Source organism: Taudactylus pleione, unplaced genomic scaffold, assembly GCF_031769625.1.
Source record: "Taudactylus pleione unplaced genomic scaffold, aTauple2 ptg000593l, whole genome shotgun sequence".
NCBI classification, from domain to species: domain Eukaryota; kingdom Metazoa; phylum Chordata; class Amphibia; order Anura; family Myobatrachidae; genus Taudactylus; species Taudactylus pleione.
Window position 1 is genome coordinate 859,844 of NW_028284995.1, and position 25,977 is coordinate 885,820.

Below are 25,977 nucleotides of genomic sequence, written 5' to 3' on the forward strand. Positions count from 1 at the left end.
AACAACACGGTGCATAAATACAGCTTAAATATTGTTTTCATGTTGTCCATCAAGCTACTCTATTATGAAAATTTGAAGTAAACTAACTGCTTCCTTACCACAATTTGTTAAAACTTTTACTTAAATGTACGATTAAGGGTTTGTAATTTATATATTTACATTATAAAACACATCTTTTCTCTGCATTTCATGCAATCATGATGACAGAAAAATATTGATACTTAACCTTGTGTAACCATGCAAACATAGCTCAGTTGAGGTCTTAGTGACTTTTGCGTTACACCGACCTTGCTGAAATAGCTCATTTGGGAGAACGTTAGACTGAAGATCTAAAGGTCCTTGGTTCAATCCCTGGTTTCGGCATGGTTGAGTGCTTTTTTCTTTTTTCCTTGAGTAGTGATCAGAATTTAATTATTTCAAATTTAAACAACATCATTTCTTAACATAGTTGAGTATTCAGTAGTAACTTCTAAATGATGAGAATGTTTATTTAACAACACGGTGCATAAATACAGCTTAAATATTGTTTTCATGTTGTCCGTCATGCTACTCTATTATGAAAATTTGAAGTAATCTAACAATGCTTCCTGACCACAATTTGATAAAACTTTTACTTAAATGTACGATTAAGGGTTTGTAATTTATATATTTACAGTATAAAACACATCTTTTCTCTTCATTTCATGCAATCATGATGACAGAAAAATAGTGATACTTAACCTTGTGTAACCATGCAAACATAGCTCAGTTGAGGTCTTAGTGACTTTTGCCATACACAGACTTTGCCGAAATAGCTCAGTTGGGAGAGCGTTAGACTGAAGATCTAAAAGTTCTTGGTTTCAGCATGTTTGAGTACGTTTTTTCTTTTTTCCTTGAGAAGTTATCAGTATTTAATTATTTCAAATGTAAACAATATCATTTCTTAACATAGTTGAGTATTCAGTAGTATCTTCTAATTGATGAGAATGTTTATTTAATAACATGGTGCATAAATACAGCTTAAATATTGTTTTCATGTTGTCCGTCATGCTACTCTATTATGAAAATTTGAAGCTTCCTGACCACAATTTGATAAAACTTTTACTTAAATGTACGATTAAGGGTTTGTAATTTATCTATTTACAGTATAAAACACATCTTTTCTCTTCATTTCATGGAACCATGATGTCAGAAAAATATTGATACTTAACCTTGTGTAACCATGCAAAAATAGCTCAGTTGAGGTCTTAGTGACTTTTGCCATAAACCGACCTTGCCGAAATAGCTCAGTTGGGAGAGCGTTAGACTGAAGATCTAAAGGTCCCTGGTTCGATCCCGGGTTTCGGCATGTTGGAGTGCAATTTTTCTTTTTTCCTTGAGTAGTGATCAGAATTTAATTATTTCAAATTTAATCAACATCATTTCTTAACATAGTTGAGTATTCAGTAGTAACTTCTAAATGATGAGAATGATTTAATAACAACACGGTGCATAAATACAGCTTAAATATTGTTTTCATGTTGTAAGTCATGCTACTCTAACTATTATGAAAATTTGAAGTAATCTAACAATGCTTCCTGACCACAATTTGCTAAAACTTTTACTTAAATGTATGATTAAGGGTTTGTAATGGATATATTTACAGTATAAAACACATATTTTCTTTTCATTTCATGCAATCCTGATGGAAGAAAAATATTGATACTAAACCTTGTGTAACCATGCAAACATAGCTCAGTTGAGGTCTTAGTGACTTTTGTCATACACAGACTTTGCCAAAATAGCTCAGTTGGGAGAGCATTAGACTGAAGATCTAAAGGTCCCTGGTTCGATCCCGGGTTTCGGCATGTTAGAGTGCATTTTTTCTTTTTTCCTTGAGTAGTTATCAGTATTTAATTATTTCAAATGTAATCAACATCATTTCTTAACATAGTTGAGTATTCAGTAGTAACTTCTAAATGACGAGAATGTTTATTTAACAACACGGTGCAAAAATACAGCTTAAATATTGTTTTCATGTTGTAAGTCATGCTACTCTGACTATAATGAAAATTTGAAGTAATCTAACAATGCTTCCTGACCACAATTTGTTAAAACTTTTACTTAAATGTATGATTCAAGGTTTGTAATGGATATATTTACAGTATAAAACACATATTTTCTTTTCATTTCATGCAATCATGATGACAGAAAAATATTGATACTAAACCTTGTGTAAGCATGCAAACATAGCTCAGTTGAGGTCTTAGTGACTTTTGCCATACACAGACTTTGCCAAAATAGCTCAGTTGGGAAAGCATTAGACTGAAGCTCTAAAGGACCCGGGTCTCAGCATGTTTGAGTACTTTTTTCTTTTTTCCTTGAGTAGTTTTCAGTATTTAATTATTTCAAATGTAAACAACATCATTTCTTAACATAGTTGAGTATTCAGTAGTATCTTCTAAATGATGAGAATGTTTATTTAACAACACGGTGCATAAATACAGCTTAAATATTGTTTTCATATAGTCCGTCATGCTACTCTATTATGAAAATTTGAAGCTTCCTGACCACAATTTGATAAAACTTTTACTTTAATGTACGATTAAGGGTTTGTAATTTATATATTTACAGTATAAAACACATCTTTTCTCTTCATTTCATGGAACCATGATGTCAGAAAAATATTGATACTTAACCTTGTGTATCCATGCAAAAATAGCTCAGTTGAGGTCTTAGTGACTTTTGCCATACACCGACCTTGCCGAAGTAGCTCAGTTGGGAGAGCGTTAGACTGAAGATCTAAAGGTCCCTGGTTCGATCCTGGGTTTCCGCATGTTAGAATGCATTTTTTCTTTTTTCCTTGAGTAGTGATCAGAATTTAATTATTTCAAATTTAAACAACATCATTTCTTAACATAGTTGAGTATTCAGTAGTAACTTCTAAATGATGAGAATGTTTATTTAACAACATGGTGAATAAATACAGCTTAAATATTGTTTTCATGTTGTAAGTCATGCTACTCTAACCATTATGAAAACTTGAAGTAATCTAACAATGCTTCCTGACCACAATTTGTTAAAAATTTTACTTAAATGTATGATTAATTGTTTGTAATGGATATATTTACAGTATAAAGCACAAATTTTCTTTTCATTTCATGCAATCATGATGACAGAAAAATATTGATACTAAACCTTGTGTAAGCATGCAAACATAGCTCAGTTGAGGTCTTAGTGACTTTTTGCCATACACAGACTTTGCCAAAATAACTCAGTTGGGAGAGTGTTAGACTGAAGATCTAAAGGTCCCGGGTTTCAGCTTGTTTGAGTACCTTTTTTCTTATTTCCTTGAGTAGTTATCAGTTTTTAAGTATTTAAAATGTAAACAACATCGTTTCTTCAGTAGAAACTTCTAAATTATGAGAATGTTTATTTAACAACACGGTGCATAAATACAGCTTAAATATTGTTTTCATGTTGTCCGTCATGCTATTCTATTCTGAAAATTTGAAGTAAACAAACTGCTTCCAGACCACAATTTGTTAAAACATTTACTTAAATGTACGATTAATGGTTTGTAATTTATACATTTACAGTATAAAACACATCTTTTCTCTTCATTTCATGCAATCATGATGACAGAAAAATATTGATACTTAACCTTGTGTAACGATGCAAACATAGCTTAGTTGAGGTCTTAGTGACTTTTGCCAAACACCGACTTTGCCGAAATAGCTCATTTGGGAGAGCGTTAGACTGAAGATCTAAATGTCCGTGGTTCGATCCCGGGTTTCGGCATGTTTGAGTGCTTTTTTCTTTTTCCCTTGAGTAGTGATCAGAATTTAATTATTTCAAATTTAAACAACATCATTTCTTTACATGGTTGAGTATTCAGTAGTAACTTCTAAATGATGAGAATGTTTATTTAACAACACGGTGCATAAATACAGCTTAAATATTGTTTTCATGTTGTCCGTCATGCTACTCTATTAAGAAAATTTGAAGTAATCTAACAATGCTTCCTGACCACAATTTGTTAAAACTTTTACTTAAATGTATAATTAAGGGTTATACAGTATAATACACATATTTTCTTTTCATTTCATGCAATCATGATGACAGAAAAATATTGATACTAAACCTTGTGTAAGCATGCAAACATAGCTCAGTTGAGGTCTTAGTGACTTTTGCCATACACAGACTTTGCCGAAATAGCTCAGATGGGAGAGCATTAGACTGAAGCTCTAAAGGTCCCGGGTCTCAGCATGTTTGAGTACATTTTTTCTTTTTTCCGTGAGTAGTTATCAGTATTTAATTATTTCAAATGTAAACAATATCATTTCTTAACATAGTTGAGTATTCAGTAGTATCTTCTAATTGATGAGAATGTTTATTTAATAACACGGTGCATAAATACAGCTTAAATATTGTTTTCATGTTGTCCGTCATGCTACTCTATTATGAAAATTTTAAGTAATCTAACAATGCTTCCTGACCACAATTTGTTAAAACTTTTACTTAAATGTATAATTAAGGGTTATACAGTATAATATACATATTTTCTTTTCATTTCATGCAATCATGATGACAGAAAAATATTGATACTAAACCTTGTGTAACCATGCAAACATAGCTCAGTTGAGGTGTTAGTGACTTTTGCCATACATAGACTTTGCCGAAATAGCTCAGTTGGGAGAGCGTTAGACTGAAGATCTAAAGGTCCCGGGTTTCAGCATGTTTCAGTACCTTTTTTCTTCTTTCCTTGAGCAGTTATCAGTTTTTAAGTATTTCAAATGTAAACAACATCATTTCTTAAAATAGTTGAGTATTCAGTAGTAACTTCTAAATGATGAGAATGTTTATTTAACAACACGGTGCATAAATACAGCTTAAATATTGTTTTCATGTTGTCCATCAAGCTACTCTATTATGAAAATTTGAAGTAAACTAACTGCTTCCTTACCACAATTTGTTAAAACTTTTACTTAAATGTACGATTAAGGGTTTGTAATTTATATATTTACATTATAAAACACATCTTTTCTCTGCATTTCATGCAATCATGATGACAGAAAAATATTGATACTTAACCTTGTGTAACCATGCAAACATAGCTCAGTTGAGGTCTTAGTGACTTTTGCCTTACACCGACCTTGCTGAAATAGCTCATTTGGGAGAACGTTAGACTGAAGATCTAAAGGTCCTTGGTTCAATCCCAGGTTTCGGCATGGTTGAGTGCTTTTTTCTTTTTTCCTTGAGTAGTGATCAGAATTTAATTATTTCAAATTTAAACAACATCATTTCTTAACATAGTTGAGTATTCAGTAGTAACTTCTAAATGATGAGAATGTTTATTTAACAACACGGTGCATAAATACAGCTTAAATATTGTTTTCATGTTGTCCGTCATGCTACTCTATTATGAAAATTTGAAGTAATCTAACAATGCTTCCTGACCACAATTTGATAAAACTTTTACTTAAATGTACGATTAAGGGTTTGTAATTTATATATTTACAATATAAAACACATCTTTTCTCTTCATTTCATGCAATCATGATGACAGAAAAATAGTGATACTTAACCTTGTGTAACCATGCAAACATAGCTCAGTTGAGGTCTTAGTGACTTTTGCCATACACAGACTTTGCCGAAATAGCTCAGTTGGGAGAGCGTTAGACTGAAGATCTAAAGGTTCTTGGTTTCAGCATGTTTGAGTACGTTTTTTCTTTTTTCCTTGAGAAGTTATCAGTATTTAATTATTTCAAATTTAAAAAACGTAATTTCTTAAGAGAGTTGAGTATTCAGTAGTAAGTTCTAAATGATGAGAATGTTTATTTAACAACATGGTGCATAAATACAGCTTAAATATTGTTTTCATGTTGTAAGTCATGCTACTCTAACCATTATGAAAATTTGAAGTAATCTATCAATGCTTCCTGACCACAATTTGTTAAAACTTTTACTTAAATGTATAATTAAGGTTTATACAGTATAATACACATATTTTCTTTTCATTTCATGCAATCATGATGACAGAAAAATATTGATACTAAACCTTGTGTAAGCATGCAAACATAGCTCAGTTGAGGTCTTAGTGACTTTTGCCATACACAGACTTTGCCGAAATAGCTCAGTTGGGAGAGCATTAAACTGAAGCTCTAAAGGACCCGGGTCTCAGCATGTTTGAGTACATTTTTACTTTTTTCCTTGAGTAGTTATCAGTATTTAATTATTTCAAATGTAAACAATATCATTTCTTAACATAGTTGAGTATTCAGTAGTATCTTCTAATTGATGAGAATGTTTATTTAATAACACGGTGCATAAATACAGCTTAAATATTGTTTTCATGTTGTCCGTCATGCTACTCTATTATGAAAATTTGAAGCTTCCTGACCACAATTTGATAAAACTTTTACTTAAATGTACGATTAAGGGTTTGTAATTTATCTATTTACAGTATAAAACACATCTTTTCTCTTCATTTCATGGAACCATGATGTCAGAAAAATATTGATACTTAACCTTGTGTAACCATGCAAAAATAGCTCAGTTGAGGTCTTAGTGACTTTTGCCATACACCGACCTTGCCGAAATAGCTCAGTTGGGAGAGCGTTAGACTGAAGATCTAAAGGTCCCTGGTTCGATCCCGGGTTTCGGCATGTTAGAGTGCAATTTTTCTTTTTTCCTTGAGTAGTGATCAGAATTTAATTATTTCAAATTTAATCAACATCATTTCTTAACATAGTTGAGTATTCAGTAGTAACTTCTAAATGATGAGAATGATTAAATAACAACACGGTGCATAAATACAGCTTAAATATTGTTTTCATGTTGTAAGTCATGCTACTCTAACTATTATGAAAATTTGAAGTAATCTAACAATGCTTCCTGACCACAATTTGCTAAAACTTTTACCTAAATGTATGATTAAGGGTTTGTAATGGATATATTTACAGTATAAAACACATATTTTCTTTTCATTTCATGCAATCCTGATGGAAGAAAAATATTGATACTAAACCTTGTGTAACCATGCAAACATAGCTCAGTTGAGGTCTTAGTGACTTTTGCCATACACAGACTTTGCCAAAATAGCTCAGTTGGGAGAGCATTAGACTGAAGATCTAAAGGTCCCTGGTTCGATCCCGGGTTTCGGCATGTTAGAGTGCATTTTTTCTTTTTTCCTTGAGTAGTTATCAGTATTTAATTATTTCAAATGTAATCAACATCATTTCTTAACATAGTTGAGTATTCAGTAGTAACTTCTAAATGACGAGAATGTTTATTTAACAACACGGTGCAAAAATACAGCTTAAATATTGTTTTCATGTTGTAAGTCATGCTACTCTGACTATAATGAAAATTTGAAGTAATCTAACAATGCTTCCTGACCACAATTTGTTAAAACTTGTACTTAAATGTATGATTCAGGGTTTGTAATGGATATATTTACAGTATAAAACACATATTTTCTTTTCATTTCATGCAATCATGATGACAGAAAAATATTGATACTAAACCTTGTGTAAGCATGCAAACATAGCTCAGTTGAGGTCTTAGTGACTTTTGCCATACACAGACTTTGCCAAAATAGCTCAGTTGGGAAAGCATTAGACTGAAGCTCTAAAGGACCCGGGTCTCAGCATGTTTGAGTACTTTTTTCTTTTTTCCTTGAGTAGTTTTCAGTATTTAATTATTTCAAATGTAAACAACATCATTTCTTAACATAGTTGAGTATTCAGTAGTATCTTCTAAATGATGAGAATGTTTATTTAACAACACGGTGCATAAATACAGCTTAAATATTGTTTTCATGTTGTCCATCATGCTACTCTATTATGAAAATTTGAAGCTTCCTGACCACAATTTGATAAAACTTTTACTTTAATGTACGATTAAGGGTTTGTAATTTATATATTTACAGTATAAAACACATCTTTTCTCTTCATTTCATGGAACCATGATGTCAGAAAAATATTGATACTTAACCTTGTGTATCCATGCAAAAATAGCTCAGTTGAGGTCTTAGTGACTTTTGCCATACACCGACCTTGCCGAAGTAGCTCAGTTGGGAGAGCGTTAGACTGAAGATCTAAAGGTCCCTGGTTCGATCCCGGGTTTCCGCATGTTAGAATGCATTTTTTCTTTTTTCCTTGAGTAGTGATCAGAATTTAATTATTTCAAATTTAAACAACATCATTTCTTAACATAGTTGAGTATTCAGTAGTAACTTCTAAATGATGAGAATGTTTATTTAACAACATGGTGAATAAATACAGCTTAAATATTGTTTTCATGTTGTAAGTCATGCTACTCTAACCATTATGAAAACTTGAAGTAATCTAACAATGCTTCCTGACCACAATTTGTTAAAAATTTTACTTAAATGTATGATTAATTGTTTGTAATGGATATATTTACAGTATAAAGCACAAATTTTCTTTTCATTTCATGCAGTCATGATGACAGAAAAATATTGATACTAAACCTTGTGTAAGCATGCAAACATAGCTCAGTTGAGGTCTTAGTGACTTTTTGCCATACACAGACTTTGCCAAAATAACTCAGTTGGGAGAGTGTTAGACTGAAGATCTAAAGGTCCCGGGTTTCAGCATGTTTGAGTACCTTTTTTCTTATTTCCTTGAGTAGTTATCAGTTTTTAAGTATTTAAAATGTAAACAACATCGTTTCTTCAGTAGAAACTTCTAAATTATGAGAATGTTTATTTAACAACACGGTGCATAAATATAGCTTAAATATTGTTTTCATGTTGTCCGTCATGCTATTCTATTCTGAAAATTTGAAGTAAACAAACTGCTTCCAGACCACAATTTGTTAAAACATTTACTTAAATGTACGATTAATGGTTTGTAATTTATACATTTACAGTATAAAACACATCTTTTCTCTTCATTTCATGCAATCATGATGACAGAAAAATATTGATACTTAACCTTGTGTAACGATGCAAACACAGCTTAGTTGAGGTCTTAGTGACTTTTGCCAAACACCGACCTTGCCGAAATAGCTCATTTGGGAGAGCGTTAGACTGAAGATCTAAATGTCCGTGGTTCGATCCCGGGTTTCGGCATGTTTGAGTGCTTTTTTCTTTTTCCCTTGAGTAGTGATCAGAATTTAATTATTTCAAATTTAAACAACATCATTTCTTTACATGGTTGAGTATTCAGTAGTAACTTCTAAATGATGAGAATGTTTATTTAACAACACGGTGCATAAATACAGCTTAAATATTGTTTTCATGTTGTCCGTCATGCTACTCTATTAAGAAAATTTGAAGTAATCTAACAATGCTTCCTGACCACAATTTGTTAAAACTTTTACTTAAATGTATAATTAAGGGTTATACAGTATAATACACATATTTTCTTTTCATTTCATGCAATCATGATGACAGAAAAATATTGATACTAAACCTTGTGTAAGCATGCAAACATAGCTCAGTTGAGGTCTTAGTGACTTTTGCCATACACAGACTTTGCCGAAATAGCTCAGTTGGGAGAGCATTAGACTGAAGCTCTAAAGGACCCGGGTCTCAGCATGTTTGAGTACATTTTTTCTTTTTTCCTTGAGTAGTTATCAGTATTTAATTATTTCAAATGTAAACAATATCATTTCTTAACATAGTTGAGTATTCAGTAGTATCTTCTAATTGATGAGAATGTTTATTTAATAACACGGTGCATAAATACAGCTTAAATATTGTTTTCATGTTGTCCGTCATGCTACTCTATTATGAAAATTTGAAGCTTCCTGACCACAATTTGATAAAACTTTTACTTAAATGTACGATTAAGGGTTTGTAATTTATCTATTTACAGTATAAAACACATCTTTTCTCTTCATTTCATGGAACCATGATGTCAGAAAAATATTGATACTTAACCTTGTGTAACCATGCAAAAATAGCTCAGTTGAGGTCTTAGTGACTTTTGCCATACACCGACCTTGCCGAAATAGCTCAGTTGGGAGAGCGTTAGACTGAAGATCTAAAGGTCCCTGGTTCGATCCCGGGTTTCGGCATGTTTTCGTGCATTTTTTCTTTTTTCCGTGAGTAGTGATCAGAATTTAATTATTTTATATTTAAACAACATCATTTCTTAACATTTTTGAGTATTCAGTAGTAACTTCTAAATGACGAGAATGTTTATTTAACAGCATGGTGCATAAATACAGCTTAAATATTGTTTTCATGTTGTAAGTCATGCTACTCTAACTATTAGGAAAATTTGAAGTAATCTAACAATGCTTCCTGACAACAATTTGTTAAAACTTTTACTTAAATGTATGATTAAGGGTTTGTAATAGATATATTTACAGTATAAAACACCTATTTTCTTTTCATTTCATGCAATCATGATGACAGAAAAATATTGATACTAAACCTTGTGTAAGCATGCAAACATAGCTCAGTTGAGGTCTTAGTGACTTTTGCCATACACAGACTTTGCCGAAATAGCTCAGTTGGGAGAGCATTAGATTGAAGCTCTAAAGGACCCGGGATTCAGCATGTTTGAGTACATTTTTTCTTTTTTCCTTGAGTAGTGATCAGAATTTAATTATTTCAAATTTAAACAACATCATTTCTTTACATAGTTGAGTATTCAGTAGTAACTTCTAAATGATGAGAATGTTTATTTAACAACACGGTGCATAAATACAGCTTAAATATTGTTTTCATGTTGTCCATCATGCTACTCTATTATGAAAATTTGAAGTAATCTAACAATGCTTCCTGACCACAATTTGTTAAAACTTTTACTTAAATGTATGATTAAGGGTTTGTAATGGATATATTTACAGCATAAAACACATAATTTCTTTTCATTTCATGCAATCATGATGACAGAAAAATATTGATACTAAACCTTGTGTAAGCATGCAAACATAGCTCAGTTGAGGTCTTAGTGACTTTTGCCAAACACCGACCTTGCCGAAATAGCTCATTTGGGAGAGCGTTATACTGAAGATCTAAATGTCCGTGGTTCGATCCCGGGTTTCGGCGTGTTTGAGTTCTTTTTTCTTTTTCCCTTGAGTAGTGATCAGTATTTAATTATTTCAAATATAAACAACATCATTTCTTAACATAGTTGAGTATTCAGTAGTATCTCCTAAATGATGAGAATGTTTATTTAACAACATGGTGCAAAAAAACAGCTTAAATATTGTTTTCATGTTGTCCGTCATGCTACTCTATTATGAAAATTTGAAGTAATCTAACAATGCTTAATGACCACAATTTGTTAAAACTTTTACATAAATGTATAATTAAGGGTTATACAGTATAAAACACATATTTTCTTTTCATTTCATGCAATCCTGATGGAAGAAAAATATTGATACTAAACCTTGTGTAACCATGCAAACATAGCTCAGTTGAGGTCTTAGTGACTTTTGCCATACACAGACTTTGCCAAAATAGCTCAGTTGGGAGAGCGTTAGACTGAAGATCTAAAGGTCCCTGGTTTCAGCATGTTACAGTAACTTTTTTCTTCTTTCCTTGAGCAGTTATCAGTTTTTAAGTATTTCAAATGTAAACAACATTGTTTCTTAACATAGTTGAGTATTCAGTAGTAACTTCTAAATGATGAGAATGTTTATTTAACAACACGGTGCCTAAATACAGCTTAAACATTGTTTTCATGTTGTCCATCATGCTACTCTATTATGAAAATTTGAAGTAAACTAACTGCTTCCTGACCACAATTTGATAAAACTTTTACTTTAATGTACGATTAAGGGTTTGTAATTTATATATTTACAGTATAAAACACATCTTTTCTCTTCATTTCATGGAACCATGATGTCAGAAAAATATTGATACTTAACCTTGTGTATCCATGGAAAAATAGCTCAGTTGAGGTCTTAGTGACTTTTGCCATACACAGACTTTGCCAAAATAGCTCAGTTGGGAGAGCGTTAGACTGAAGATCTAAAGGTCCCTGGTTCGATCCCGGGTTTCGGCATGTTTCAGTGCATTTTTTCTTTTTTCGTTGAGTAGTGATCAGAATTTAATTATTTCAACTTTAAACAACATCATTTCTTAACATAGTTGAGTATTCAGTAGTAACTTCTAAATGATGAGAATGTTTAATTAACAACACGGTGCATAAATACAGCTTAAATATTGTTTTCATGTTGTAAGTCATGCTACTCTAACTATTATGAAAATTTGAAGTAATCTAACAATGCTTCCTTACCACAATTTGTTAAAACTTTTACTTAAATGTATGATTAAGGGTTTGTAATGGATATATTTACAGTATAAAACACATATTTTCTTTCATTTCATGCAATCATGATGACGGAAAAATATTGACACAAAACCTTCTGTAAGCATGCAAACATAGCTCAGTTGAGGTCTTAGTGACATTTGCCATACACAGACTTTACCGAAATAGCTCAGTTGGGAGAGCATTAAACTGAAGATCTATAGGTCACTGGTCTCAGCATGTTTGAGTACATTTTTTCTTTTTTCCTTGAGTAGTTATCAGTATTTAATTATTTCAAATGTAAACAACATCATTTCTTAACATAGTTGAGTATTCAGTAGTATCTTCTAAATGATGAGAATGTTTATTTAACAACACGGTGCATAAATACAGCTTAAATATTGTTTTCATGTTGTCCGTCATGCTACTCTATTATGAAAATTTGAAGCTTCCTGACCACAATTTGATAAAACTTTTACTTTAATGTACGATTAAGGGTTTGTAATTTATATATTTACAGTATAAAACACATCTTTTCTCTTCATTTCATGGAACCATGATGTCAGAAAAATATTGATACTTAACCTTGTGTATCCATGGAAAAATAGCTCAGTTGAGGTCTTAGTGACTTTTGCCATACACCGACCTTGCCGAAGTAGCTCAGTTGGGAGAGCGTTAGACTGAAGATCTAAAGGTCCCTGGTTCGATCCCGGGTTTCGGCATGTTAGAATGCATTTTTTCTTTTTTCCTTGAGTAGTGATCAGAATTTAATTATTTCAAAATTAAACAACATCATTTCTTAACATAGTTGAGTATTCAGTAGTAACTTCTAAATGATGAGAATGTTTATTTAACAACATGGTGAATAAATACAGCTTAAATATTGTTTTCATGTTGTAAGTCATGCTACTCTAACCATTATGAAAACTTGAAGTAATCTAACAATGCTTCCTGACCACAATTTGTTACAAATTTTACTTAAATGTATGATTAATTGTTTGTAATGGATATATTTACAGTATAAAGCACAAATTTTCTTTTCATTTCATGCAATCATGATGACAGAAAAATATTGATACTAAACCTTTTGTAAGCATGCAAACATAGCTCAGTTTAGGTCTTAGTGACTTTTTGCCATACACAGACTTTGCCAAAATAACTCAGTTGGGAGAGTGTTAGACTGAAGATCTAAAGGTCCCGGGTTTCAGCATGTTTGAGTACCTTTTTTCTTATTTCCTTGAGTAGTTATCAGTTTTTAAGTATTTAAAATGTAAACAACATCGTTTCTTCAGTAGAAACTTCTAAATTATGAGAATGTTTATTTAACAACACGGTGCATAAATACAGCTTAAATATTGTTTTCATGTTGTCCGTCATGCTACTCTATTATGAAAATTTGAAGCTTCCTGACCACAATTTGATAAAACTTTTACTTTAATGTACGATTAAGGGTTTGTAATTTATATATTTACAGTATAAAACACATCTTTTCTCTTCATTTCATGGAACCATGATGTCAGAAAAATATTGATACTTAACCTTGTGTAACCATGCAAAAATAGCTCAGTTGAGGTCTTAGTGACTTTTGCCATACACCGACCTTGCCGAAATAGCTCAGTTGGGAGAGCGTTAGACTGAAGATCTAAAGGTCCCTGGTTCGATCCCGGGTTTCGGCATATTTGCGTGCATTTTTTCTTTTTTCCGTGAGTAGTGATCTGAATTTAATTATTTTATATTTAAACAACATCATTTCTTAACATTTTTGTGTATTCAGTAGTAACTTCTAAATGACGAGAATGTTTATTTAACAGCATGGTGCATAAATACAGCTTAAATATTGTTTTCATGTTGTAAGTCATGCTATTCTAACTATTAGGAAAATTTGAAGTAATCTAACAATGCTTCCTGACAACAATTTGTTAAAACTTTTACTTAAATGTATGATTAAGGGTTTGTAATAGATATATTTACAGTATAAAACACCTATTTTCTTTTCATTTCATGCAATCATGATGACAGAAAAATATTGATACTAAACCTTGTGTAAGCATGCAAACATAGCTCAGTTGAGGTCTTAGTGACTTTTGCCATACACAGACTTTGCCGAAATAGCTCATTTGGGAGAGCATTAGACTGAAGCTCTAAAGGACCCGGGTCTCAGCATGTTAGAGTGCATTTTTTCTTTTTTCCTTGAGTAGTGATCAGAATTTAATTATTTCAAATTTAAACAACATCATTTTTTAACATAGTTGAGTATTCAGTAGTAACTTCTAAATGATGAGAATGTTTAATTAACAACACGGTGCATAAAATACAGCTTAAATATTGTTTTCATGTTGTAAGTCATGCTACTCTAACTATTATGAAAATTTGAAGTAATCTAACAATGCTTCCTGACCACAATTTGCTAAAAATTTAACTTAAATGTATGATTAATGGTTTGTAATGGATATATTTACAGTATAAAACACATATTTTCTTTTCATTTCATGCAATCATGATGACAGAAAAATATTAATACTAAACCTTGTGTAACCATGCAAACATTGCTCAGTTGAGGTCTTAGTGACTTTTGCCATACACAGACTTTGCTGAAATAGCTCAGTTGGGAGAGCGTTAGACTGAAGATCTAAAGGTCCCGGGTTTCAACATGTTTGAGTACCTTTTTTCTTATTTCCTTGAGTAGTTATCAGTATTTAAGTATTTCATATGTAAACAACATCGTTTCTTAACATTGTTGAGTATTCAGTAGTAACTTCTAAATGATGAAAATGTTTATTTAACAACACTGTGCATAAATACAGCTTAAATATTGTTTTCATGTTGTCCGTCATGCTACTCTATTATGAAAATTTTAAGTAATCTAACAATGCTTCCTGACCACAATTTGTTAAAACTTTTACTTAAATGTATAATTAAGGGTTATACAGTATAATATACATATTTTCTTTTCATTTCATGCACTCATGATGACAGAAAAATATTGATACTTAACCTTGTGTAACCATGCAAACATAGCTCAGTTGAGGTCTTAGTGACTTTTGCCTTACACCGACCTTGCCGAAATAGCTCATTTGGGAGAACGTTAGACTCAAGATCTAAAGGTCCCTGGTTCGATCCCGGGTTTCGGCATGGTTGAGTGCTTTTTTCTTTTTTCCTTGAGTAGTGATCAGAATTTAATTATTTCAAATTTAAACAACATCATTTCTTAACATAGTTGATTATTCAGTAGTAACTTCTAAATGATGAGAATGTTTATTTAACAACACGGTGCATAAATACAGCTTAAATATTGTTTTCATGTTGTCCGTCATGCTACTCTATTATGAAAATTTGAAGTAATCTAACAATGCTTCCTGACCACAATTTGATAAAACTTTTACTTAAATGTACGTTTAAGGGTTTGTAATTTATATATTTACAGTATAAAACACATCTTTTCTCTTCATTTCATGCAATCATGATGACAGAAAAATATTGATACTTAACCTTGTGTAACCATGCAAACATAGCTCAGTTGAGGTCTTAGTGACTTTCGCCATACACAGACTTTGCCGAAATAGCTCAGTTGGGAGAGCGTTATACTGAAGATCTAAAGGTTCTGGGTTTCGGCATGTTTGAGTACGTTTTTTCTTTTTTCCTTGAGAAGTTATCAGTATTTAATTATTTCAAATTTAAAAAACGTAATTTCTTAACAGAGTTGAGTATTCAGTAGTAACTTCTAAATGATGAGAATGTTTATTTAACAACATGGTGCATAAAAACAGCTTATATATTGTTTTCATGTTGTCCGTCATGCTACTCTATTATGAAAATTTTAAGTAATCTATCAGTGCTTCCTGACCACAAATTGATAAAACTTTTACTTAAACGTATGATTAAGGGTTTGTAATTTATATATTTAAAGTATAAAACACATCTTTTCTCTTCATTTCATGCAACCATGATGTCAGAAAAATATTGATACTTAACCTTGTGTAACCATTCAAAAATAGCTCAGTTGAGGTCTTAGTGACATTTGCCATACACCGACCTTGCCGAAATAGCTCAGTTGGGAGAGCGTTAGACTGAATATCTAAAGGTCCCTGGTTCGATCCCGGGTTTCGGCATGTTTGCGTGCATTTTTTCTTTTTTCCGTGAGTAGTGATCAGAATTTAATTATTTTATATTTAAACAACATCATTTCTTAACATTTTTGAGTATTCAGTAGTAACTTCTAAATGACGAGAATGTTTATTTAACAGCATGGTGCATAAATACAGCTTAAATATTGTTTTCAAGTTGTAAGTCATGCTACTCTAACTATTAGGAAAATTTGAAGTAACCTAACAATGCTTCCTGACCACAATTTGTTAAAACTTTTACTTAAATGTATGATTAAGGGTTTGTAATAGATATATTTACAGTATAAAACACCTATTTTCTTTTCATTTCATGCAATCATGATGACAGAAAAATATTGATACTAAACCTTGTGTAAGCATGCAAACATAGCTCAGTTGAGGTCTTAGTGACTTTTGCCATACACAGACTTTGCCGAAATAGCTCAGTTGGGAGAGCATTAGACTGAAGCTCTAAAGGACCCGGGTCTCAGCATGTTTGAGTACATTTTTTCTTTTTTCCTTGAGTAGTTATCAGTATTGAATTATTTCAAATGTAAACAACATCATTTCTTAACATATTTGAGTATTCAGAATTATCTTCTAAATGATCAGAATGTTTATTTAATAACACGATGCATAAATACAGCTTAAATATTGTTTTCATGTTGTCCGTCATGCTACTCTATTATGAAAATTTGAAGCTTCCTGACCACAACTTGATAAAACTTTTACTTAAATGTACGATTAAGGTTTTGTAATTTATATATTTACAGTATAAAACACATCTTTTCTCTTCATTTCATGGAACCATGATGTCAGAAAAATATTGATACTTAACCTTGTGTAACCATGCAAAAATAGCTCAGTTGAGGTCTTAGTGACTTTTGCCATACACCGACCTTGCCGAAATAGCTCAGTTGGGAGAGCGTTAGACTGAAGATCTAAAGGTCCCTGGTTCGATCCAGGGTTTCGGCATGTTAGAGTGCATTTATTCTTTTTTCCTTGAGTAGTGATCAGAATTTAATTATTTCAAATTTAAACAACATCATTTCTTAACATAGTTGAGTATTCAGTAGTAACTTCTAAATGATGAGAATGTTTATTTAACAACATGGTGCATAAATACAGCTTAAGTATTGTTTTCATGTTGTAAGTCATGCTACTCTAACCATTATGAAAACTTGAAGTAATCTAACAATGCTTCCTGACCACAATTTGTTAAAACTTTTACTTAAATGTATGATTAATTGTTTGTAATGGATATATTTACAGTATAAAACACAAATTTTCTTTTCATTTCATGCAATCATGATGACAGAAAAATATTAATACTAAACCTTGTGTAACAATGCAAACATAGCTCAGTTGAGGTCTTAGTGACTTTTGCCATACACAGACTTTGCTGAAATAGCTCAGTTGGGAGAGCATTAGACTGAAGATCTAAAGGTCCCGGGTTTCAACATGTTTGAGTACTTTTTCTTATTTCCTTGAGTAGTTATCAGTATTTAATTATTTCAAATTTAAACAACATCATTTCTTAACATAGTTGAGTATTCAGTAGTAACTTCTAAATGATGAGAATGTTTAATTAACATCACGGTGCATAAATACAGCTTAAATATTTTTTTCATGTTGTACCTCATACTACTCTAACTATTATGAAAATTTGAAGTAATCTAACAATGCTTCCTGACCACAATTTGTTAAAACTTTTACTTAAATGTATAATTAAGGGTTATACAGTATAATACACATATTTTCTTTTCATTTCATGCAATCATGATGACAGAAAAATATTGATACTAAACCTTGTGTTAGCATGCAAACATAGCTCAGTTGAGGTCTTAGTGACTTTTGCCATACACAGACTTTGCCGAAATAGCTCAGTTGGGAGAGCATTAGACTGAAGCTCTAAAGGACCCGGGTCTCAGCATGTTTGAGTACTTTTTTCTTTTTTCCTTGAGTAGTTATCAGTATTTAATTATTTCAAATGTAAACAACATCATTTCTTAACATAGTTGAGTATTCAGTAGTATCTTCTAAATGATGAGAATGTTTATTTAATAACACTGTGCATAAATACAGCTTAAATATTGTTTTCATGTTGTCCGTCATGCTACTCTATTATGAAAATTTGAAGCTTCCTGACCACAATTTGATAAAACTTTTACTTAAATGTATGATTAAGGGTTTGTAATTTATATATTTACAGTATAAAACACATCTTTTCTCTTCATTTCATTGAACCATGATGTCAGAAAAATATTGATACTTAACCTTGTGTAACCATGCAAAAATAGCTCAGTTGAGGTCTTAGTGACTTTTGCAATACACCGACCTTGCCAAAATAGCTCAGTTGGGAGAGCGTTAGACTGAAGCTCTAAAGGTCCCTGGTTCGATCCCGAGTTTCAGCATGTTAGAGTGCATTTTTTCTTTTTTCCTTGAGTAGTGATCAGAATTTAATTATTTCAAATTTAAACAACATCATTTTTTAACATAGTTGAGTATTCAGTAGTAACTTCTAAATGATGAGAATGTTTAATTAACAACACGGTGCATAAAATACAGCTTAAATATTGTTTTCATGTTGTAAGTCATGCTACTCTAACCATTATGAAAATTTGAAGTAATCTAACAATGCTTCCTGACCACAATTTGATAAAACTTTAACTTAAATGTATGATTAATGGTTTGTAATGGATATATTTACAGTATAAAACACATATTTTCTTTTCATTTCATGCAATCATGATGACAGAAAAATATTAATACTAAACCTTGTGTAACCATGCAAACATTGCTCAGTTGAGGTCTTAGTGACTTTTGCCATACACAGACTTTGCTGAAATAGCTCAGTTGGGAGAGCGTTAGACTGAAGATCTAAAGGTCCCGGGTTTCAACATGTTTGAGTACCTTTTTTCTTATTTCCTTGAGTAGTTATCAGTATTTAAGTATTTCATATGTAAACAACATCGTTTCTTAACATTGTTGAGTATTCAGTAGTAACTTCTAAATGATGAGAATGTTTATTTAACAACACTGTGCATAAATAAAGCTTAAATATTGTTTTCATGTTGTCCGTCATGCTACTCTATTATGAAAATTTTAAGTAATCTAACAATGCTTCCTGACCACAATTTGTTAAAACTTTTACTTAAATGTATAATTAAGGGTTATACAGTATAATATACATATTTTCTTTTCATTTCATGCAATCATGATGACAGAAAAATATTGATACTAAACCTTGTGTAACCATGCAAACATAGCTCAGTTGAGGTGTTAGTGACTTTTGCCATACATAGACTTTGCCGAAATAGCTCAGTTGGGAGAGCGTTAGACTGAAGATCTAAAGGTCCCGGGTTTCAGCATGTTTCAGTACCTTTTTTCTTCTTTCCTTGAGCAGTTATCAGTTTTTAAGTATTTCAAATGTAAACAACATCATTTCTTAAAATAGTTGAGTATTCAGTAGTAACTTCTAAATGATGAGAATGTTTATTTAACAACACGGTGCATAAATACAGCTTAAATATTGTTTTCATGTTGTCCATCAAGCTACTCTATTATGAAAATTTGAAGTAAACTAACTGCTTCCTTACCACAATTTGTTAAAACTTTTACTTAAATGTACGATTAAGGGTTTGTAATTTATATATTTACATTATAAAACACATCTTTTCTCTGCATTTCATGCAATCATGATGACAGAAAAATATTGATACTTAACCTTGTGTAACCATGCAAACATAGCTCAGTTGAGGTCTTAGTGACTTTTGCCTTACACCGACCTTGCCGAAATAGCTCATTTGGGAGAACGTTAGACTCAAGATCTAAAGGTCCCTGGTTCGATCCCGGGTTTCGGCATGGTTGAGTGCTTTTTTCTTTTTTCCTTGAGTAGTGATCAGAATTTAATTATTTCAAATTTAAACAACATCATTATTTAACATAGTTGATTATTCAGTAGTAACTTCTAAATGATGAGAATGTTTATTTAACAACACGGTGCATAAATATAGCTTAAATATTGTTTTCATGTTGTCCGTCATGCTACTCTATTATGAAAATTTGAAGTAATCTAACAATGCTTCCTGACCACAATTTGATAAAACTTTTACTTAAATGTACGTTTAAGGGTTTGTAATTTATATATTTACAGTATAAAACACATCTTTTCTCTTCATTTCATGCAATCATGATGACAGAAAAATATTGATACTTAACCTTGTGTAACCATGCAAACATAGCTCAGTTGAGGTCTTAGTGACTTTCGCCATACACAGACTTTGCCGAAATAGCTCAGTTGGGAGAGCGTTAGACTGAAGATCTAAAGGTTCTGGGTTTCGGCATGTTTGAGTACGTTTTTTCTTTTTTCCTTGAGAAGTTATCAGTATTTAATTATTTCAAATTTAAAAAACGTAATTTCTTAACAGAGTTGAGTATTCAATAGTAAGTTCTAAATGATGAGAATGTTTATTTAACAACATGGTGCATAAATACAGCTTAAATATTGTTTTCATGTTGTAAGTCATGCTACTCTAACCATTATGAAAATTTGAAGTAATCTAACAATGCTTCCTGACCACAATTTGTTAAAAATTTTACTTAAATATATAATTAAGGGTTATACAGTATAAAACACATATTTTCTTTTCATTTCATGCAATCATGATGACAAAAAAATATTGGTACCAAACCTTGTGTAAGCATGCAAACATAGCTCAGTTGAGGTCTTAGTGACTTTTGCCATACACAGACTTTGCCGAAATAGCTCAGTTGGGAGAGCATTAGACTGAAGATCTAAAGGTCCCGGGTCTCAGCATGTTTGAGTACATTTTTTCTTTTTTCCTTGAGTAGTTATCAGTATTTAATTATTTCAAATGTAAACAACATCATTTCTTAACATAGTTGAGTATTCAGTAGTATCTTCTAAATGATGAGAATGTTTATTTAATAACACAGTGAATAAATACAGCTTAAATATTGTTTTCATGTTGTCCGTCATGCTACTCTATTATGAAAATTTTAAATAATCTATCAGTGCTTCCTGACAACAAATTGATAAAACTTTTACTTAAACGTATGATTAAGGGTTTGTAATTTATATATTTAAAGTATAAAACACATCTTTTCTCTTCATTTCATGCAACCATGATGTCAGAAAAATATTGATACTTAACCTTGTGTAACCATTCAAAAATAGCTCAGTTGAGGTCTTAGTGACATTTGCCATACACCGACCTTGCCGAAATAGCTCAGTTGGGAGAGCGTTAGACTGAAGATCTAAAGGTCCCTGGTTCGATCCCGGGTTTCGGCATGTTTGCGTGCATTTTTTCTTTTTTCCGTGAGTAGTGATCAGAATTTAATTATTTTATATTTAAACAACATCATTTCTTAACATTTTTGAGTATTCAGTAGTAACTTCTAAATGACGAGAATGTTTATTTAACAGCATGGTGCATAAATACAGCTTAAATATTGTTTTCATGTTGTAAGTCATGCTACTCTAACTATTAGGAAAATTTGAAGTAATCTAACAATGCTTCCTGACCACAATTTGTTAAAACTTTTACTTAAATGTATGATTAAGGGTTTGTAATAGATATATTTACAGTATAAAACACCTATTTTCTTTTCATTTCATGCAATCATGATGACAGAAAAATATTGATACTAAACCTTGTGTAAGCATGCAAACATAGCTCAGTTGAGGTCTTAGTGACTTTTGCCATACACAGACTTTGCCGAAATAGCTCAGTTGGGAGAGCATTAGACTGAAGCTCTAAAGGACCCGGGTCTCAGCATGTTTGAGTACATTTTTTCTTTTTTCCTTGAGTAGTTATCAGTATTGAATTATTTCAAATGTAAACAACATCATTTCTTAACATAGTTGAGTATTCAGTAGTATCTTCTAAATGATGAGAATGTTTATTTAACAACACGGTGCATAAATACAGCTTAAATATTGTTTTCATGTTGTCCGTCATGCTACTCTATTATGAAAATTTGAAGCTTCCTGACCACAATTTGATAAAACTTTTACTTTAATGTACGATTAAGGGTTTGTAATTTATATATTTACAGTATAAAACACATCTTTTCTCTTCATTTCATGGAACCATGATGTCAGAAAAATATTGATACTTAACCTTGTGTATCCATGGAAAAATAGCTCAGTTGAGGTCTTAGTGACTTTTGCCATACACCGACCTTGCCGAAGTAGCTCAGTTGGGAGAGCGTTAGACTGAAGATCTAAAGGTCCCTGGTTCGATCCCGGGTTTCGGCATGTTAGAATGCATTTTTTCTTTTTTCCTTGAGTAGTGATCAGAATTTAATTATTTCAAAATTAAACAACATCATTTCTTAACATAGTTGAGTATTCAGTAGTAACTTCTAAATGATGAGAATGTTTATTTAACAACATGGTGAATAAATACAGCTTAAATATTGTTTTCATGTTGTAAGTCATGCTACTCTAACCATTATGAAAACTTGAAGTAATCTAACAATGCTTCCTGACCACAATTTGTTACAAATTTTACTTAAATGTATGATTAATTGTTTGTAATGGATATATTTACAGTATAAAGCACAAATTTTCTTTTCATTTCATGCAATCATGATGACAGAAAAATATTGATACTAAACCTTTTGTAAGCATGCAAACATAGCTCAGTTTAGGTCTTAGTGACTTTTTGCCATACACAGACTTTGCCAAAATAACTCAGTTGGGAGAGTGTTAGACTGAAGATCTAAAGGTCCCGGGTTTCAGCATGTTTGAGTACCTTTTTTCTTATTTCCTTGAGTAGTTATCAGTTTTTAAGTATTTAAAATGTAAACAACATCGTTTCTTCAGTAGAAACTTCTAAATTATGAGAATGTTTATTTAACAACACGGTGCATAAATACAGCTTAAATATTGTTTTCATGTTGTCCGTCATGCTATTCTATTATGAAAATTTGAAGTAAACAAACTGCTTCCAGACCACAATTTGTTAAAACATTTACTTAAATGTACGATTAATGGTTTGTAATTTATAAATTTACAGTATAAAACACATCTTTTCTCTTCATTTCATGCAATCATGATGACAGAAAAATTTTGATACTAAACCTTGTGTAAGCATGCAAACATAGCTCAGTTGAGGTCTTAGTGACTTTTGCCATACACAGACTTTGCCGAAATAGCTCAGTTGGGAGAGCATTAGACTGAAGATCTAAAGGTCCCGGGTCTCAGCATGTTTGAGTACATTTTTTCTTTTTTCCTTGAGTACTTATCAGTATTTAATTATTTCAAATGTAAACAACATCATTTCTTAACATAGTTGAGTATTCAGTAGTATCTTCTAAATGAGAATGTTTATTTAATAACACAGTGCATAAATACAGCTTAAATATTGTTTTCATGTTGTCCGTCATGCTACTCTATAATAAAAATTTTAAGTAATCTATCAATGCTTCCTGACCACAAATTGATAAAACTTTTACTTAAACGTATGATTAAGGGTTTGTAATTTATATATTTACAGTATAAAACACATCTTTTCTCTTCATTTCATGCAACCATGATGTCAGAAAAATATTGATACTTAACCTTGTGTAACGATGCAAACATAGCTTAGTTGAGGTCTTAGTGACTTTTGCCAAACACCGACCTTGCCGAAATAGCTCATTTGGGAGAGCGTTAGACTGAAGATCTAAATGTCCGTGGTTCGATCCCGGGTTTCGGCATGTTTGAGTGCTTTTTTCTTTTTCCCTTGAGTAGTGATCAGAATTTAATTATTTCAAATTTAAACAACATCATTTCTTTACATGGTTGAGTATTCAGTAGTATCTTCTAAATGATGAGAATGTTTATTTAATAACACAGTGCATAAATACAGCTTAAATATTGTTTTCATGTTGTCCGTCATGCTACTCTATAATGAAAATTTTAAGTAATCTATCAATGCTTCCTGACCACAAATTGATAAAACTTTTACTTAAACGTATGATTAAGGGTTTGTAATTTATATATTTACAGTATAAAACACATCTTTTCTCTTCATTTCATGCAACCATGATGTCAGAAAAATATTGATACTTAACCTTGTGTAACCATGCAAAAATAGCTCAGTTGAGGTCTTAGTGACTTTTGCCATACACCGACCTTGCCGAAATAGCTCAGTTGGGAGAGCGTTAGACTGAAGATCTAAAGGTCCCTGGTTCGATCCCGGGTTTCGGCATGTTTGCGTGCATTTTTTCTTTTTTCCGTGAGTAGTGATCTGAATTTAATTATTTTATATTTAAACAACATCATTTCTTAACATTTTTGTGTATTCAGTAGTAACTTCTAAATGACGAGAATGTTTATTTAACAGCATGGTGCATAAATACAGCTTAAATATTGTTTTCATGTTGTAAGTCATGCTACTCTAACTATTAGGAAAATTTGAAGTAATCTAACAATGCTTCCTGACAACAATTTGTTAAAACTTTTACTTAAATGTATGATTAAGGGTTTGTAATAGATATATTTACAGTATAAAACACCTATTTTCTTTTCATTTCATGCAATCATGATGACAGAAAAATATTGATACTAAACCTTGTGTAAGCATGCAAACATAGCTCAGTTGAGGTCTTAGTGACTTTTGCCATACACAGACTTTGCCGAAATAGCTCATTTGGGAGAGCATTAGACTGAAGCTCTAAAGGACCCGGGTCTCAGCATGTTTGAGTACTTTTTTCTTTTTTCCTTGAGTAGTTATCAGTATTTAATTATTTCAAATGTAAACAACATCATTTCTTAACATAGTTGAGTATTCAGTAGTATCTTCTAAATGATGAGAATGTTTATTTAATAACACTGTGCATAAATACAGCTTAAATATTGTTTTCATGTTGTCCGTCATGCTACTCTATTATGAAAATTTGAAGCTTCCTGACCACAATTTGATAAAACTTTTACTTAAATGTATGATTAAGGGTTTGTAATTTATATATTTACAGTATAAAACACATCTTTTCTCTTCATTTCATTGAACAATGATGTCAGAAAAATATTGATACTTAACCTTGTGTAACCATGCAAAAATAGCTCAGTTGAGGTCTTAGTGACTTTTGCAATACACCGACCTTGCCAAAATAGCTCAGTTGGGAGAGCGTTAGACTGAAGCTCTAAAGGTCCCTGGTTCGATCCCGAGTTTCAGCATGTTAGAGTGCATTTTTTCTTTTTTCCTTGAGTAGTGATCAGAATTTAATTATTTCAAATTTAAACAACATCATTTTTTAACATAGTTGAGTATTCAGTAGTAACTTCTAAATGATGAGAATGTTTAATTAACAACACGGTGCATAAAATACAGCTTAAATATTGTTTTCATGTTGTAAGTCATGCTACTCTAACTATTATGAAAATTTGAAGTAATCTAACAATGCTTCCTGACCACAATTTGCTAAAAATTTAACTTAAATGTATGATTAATGGTTTGTAATGGATATATTTACAGTATAAAACACATATTTTCTTTTCATTTCATGCAATCATGATGACAGAAAAATATTAATACTAAACCTTGTGTAACCATGCAAACATTGCTCAGTTGAGGTCTTAGTGACTTTTGCCATACACAGACTTTGCTGAAATAGCTCAGTTGGGAGAGCGTTAGACTGAAGATCTAAAGGTCCCGGGTTTCAAC

The 25,977-nt window shown here is 31.6% G+C and overlaps 15 non-coding genes across 15 annotated transcripts; all 15 read left to right on the forward strand.

The window, feature by feature from the left end:
• The first annotated feature begins 1,254 nt into the window (after nt 1-1,254).
• TRNAF-GAA (transfer RNA phenylalanine (anticodon GAA)) lies at nt 1,255-1,327 on the forward strand. Its single transcript has one exon. It is a non-coding gene; the product is annotated as a tRNA-Phe (tRNA).
• Nucleotides 1,328-1,753: 426 nt separating this feature from the next.
• Nucleotides 1,754-1,826, forward strand: TRNAF-GAA (transfer RNA phenylalanine (anticodon GAA)). The gene has a single exon. It is a non-coding gene; the product is annotated as a tRNA-Phe (tRNA).
• A 4,727-nt stretch (nt 1,827-6,553) lies between these two features.
• TRNAF-GAA (transfer RNA phenylalanine (anticodon GAA)) lies at nt 6,554-6,626 on the forward strand. Its single transcript has one exon. It is a non-coding gene; the product is annotated as a tRNA-Phe (tRNA).
• A 426-nt stretch (nt 6,627-7,052) lies between these two features.
• TRNAF-GAA (transfer RNA phenylalanine (anticodon GAA)) lies at nt 7,053-7,125 on the forward strand. The gene has a single exon. It is a non-coding gene; the product is annotated as a tRNA-Phe (tRNA).
• Nucleotides 7,126-9,935: 2,810 nt separating this feature from the next.
• Nucleotides 9,936-10,008, forward strand: TRNAF-GAA (transfer RNA phenylalanine (anticodon GAA)). The gene has a single exon. It is a non-coding gene; the product is annotated as a tRNA-Phe (tRNA).
• A 1,870-nt stretch (nt 10,009-11,878) lies between these two features.
• On the forward strand, nt 11,879-11,951 carry TRNAF-GAA (transfer RNA phenylalanine (anticodon GAA)). Its single transcript has one exon. It is a non-coding gene; the product is annotated as a tRNA-Phe (tRNA).
• An 895-nt stretch (nt 11,952-12,846) lies between these two features.
• On the forward strand, nt 12,847-12,919 carry TRNAF-GAA (transfer RNA phenylalanine (anticodon GAA)). The gene has a single exon. It is a non-coding gene; the product is annotated as a tRNA-Phe (tRNA).
• An 881-nt stretch (nt 12,920-13,800) lies between these two features.
• On the forward strand, nt 13,801-13,873 carry TRNAF-GAA (transfer RNA phenylalanine (anticodon GAA)). The gene has a single exon. It is a non-coding gene; the product is annotated as a tRNA-Phe (tRNA).
• A 1,383-nt stretch (nt 13,874-15,256) lies between these two features.
• TRNAL-CAA (transfer RNA leucine (anticodon CAA)) lies at nt 15,257-15,329 on the forward strand. The gene has a single exon. It is a non-coding gene; the product is annotated as a tRNA-Leu (tRNA).
• Nucleotides 15,330-16,233: 904 nt separating this feature from the next.
• On the forward strand, nt 16,234-16,306 carry TRNAF-GAA (transfer RNA phenylalanine (anticodon GAA)). Its single transcript has one exon. It is a non-coding gene; the product is annotated as a tRNA-Phe (tRNA).
• An 896-nt stretch (nt 16,307-17,202) lies between these two features.
• On the forward strand, nt 17,203-17,275 carry TRNAF-GAA (transfer RNA phenylalanine (anticodon GAA)). The gene has a single exon. It is a non-coding gene; the product is annotated as a tRNA-Phe (tRNA).
• A 2,816-nt stretch (nt 17,276-20,091) lies between these two features.
• TRNAL-CAA (transfer RNA leucine (anticodon CAA)) lies at nt 20,092-20,164 on the forward strand. Its single transcript has one exon. It is a non-coding gene; the product is annotated as a tRNA-Leu (tRNA).
• Nucleotides 20,165-21,541: 1,377 nt separating this feature from the next.
• TRNAF-GAA (transfer RNA phenylalanine (anticodon GAA)) lies at nt 21,542-21,614 on the forward strand. The gene has a single exon. It is a non-coding gene; the product is annotated as a tRNA-Phe (tRNA).
• Nucleotides 21,615-22,510: 896 nt separating this feature from the next.
• TRNAF-GAA (transfer RNA phenylalanine (anticodon GAA)) lies at nt 22,511-22,583 on the forward strand. The gene has a single exon. It is a non-coding gene; the product is annotated as a tRNA-Phe (tRNA).
• Nucleotides 22,584-24,449: 1,866 nt separating this feature from the next.
• Nucleotides 24,450-24,522, forward strand: TRNAF-GAA (transfer RNA phenylalanine (anticodon GAA)). The gene has a single exon. It is a non-coding gene; the product is annotated as a tRNA-Phe (tRNA).
• The last annotated feature ends 1,455 nt before the right edge of the window (nt 24,523-25,977 follow it).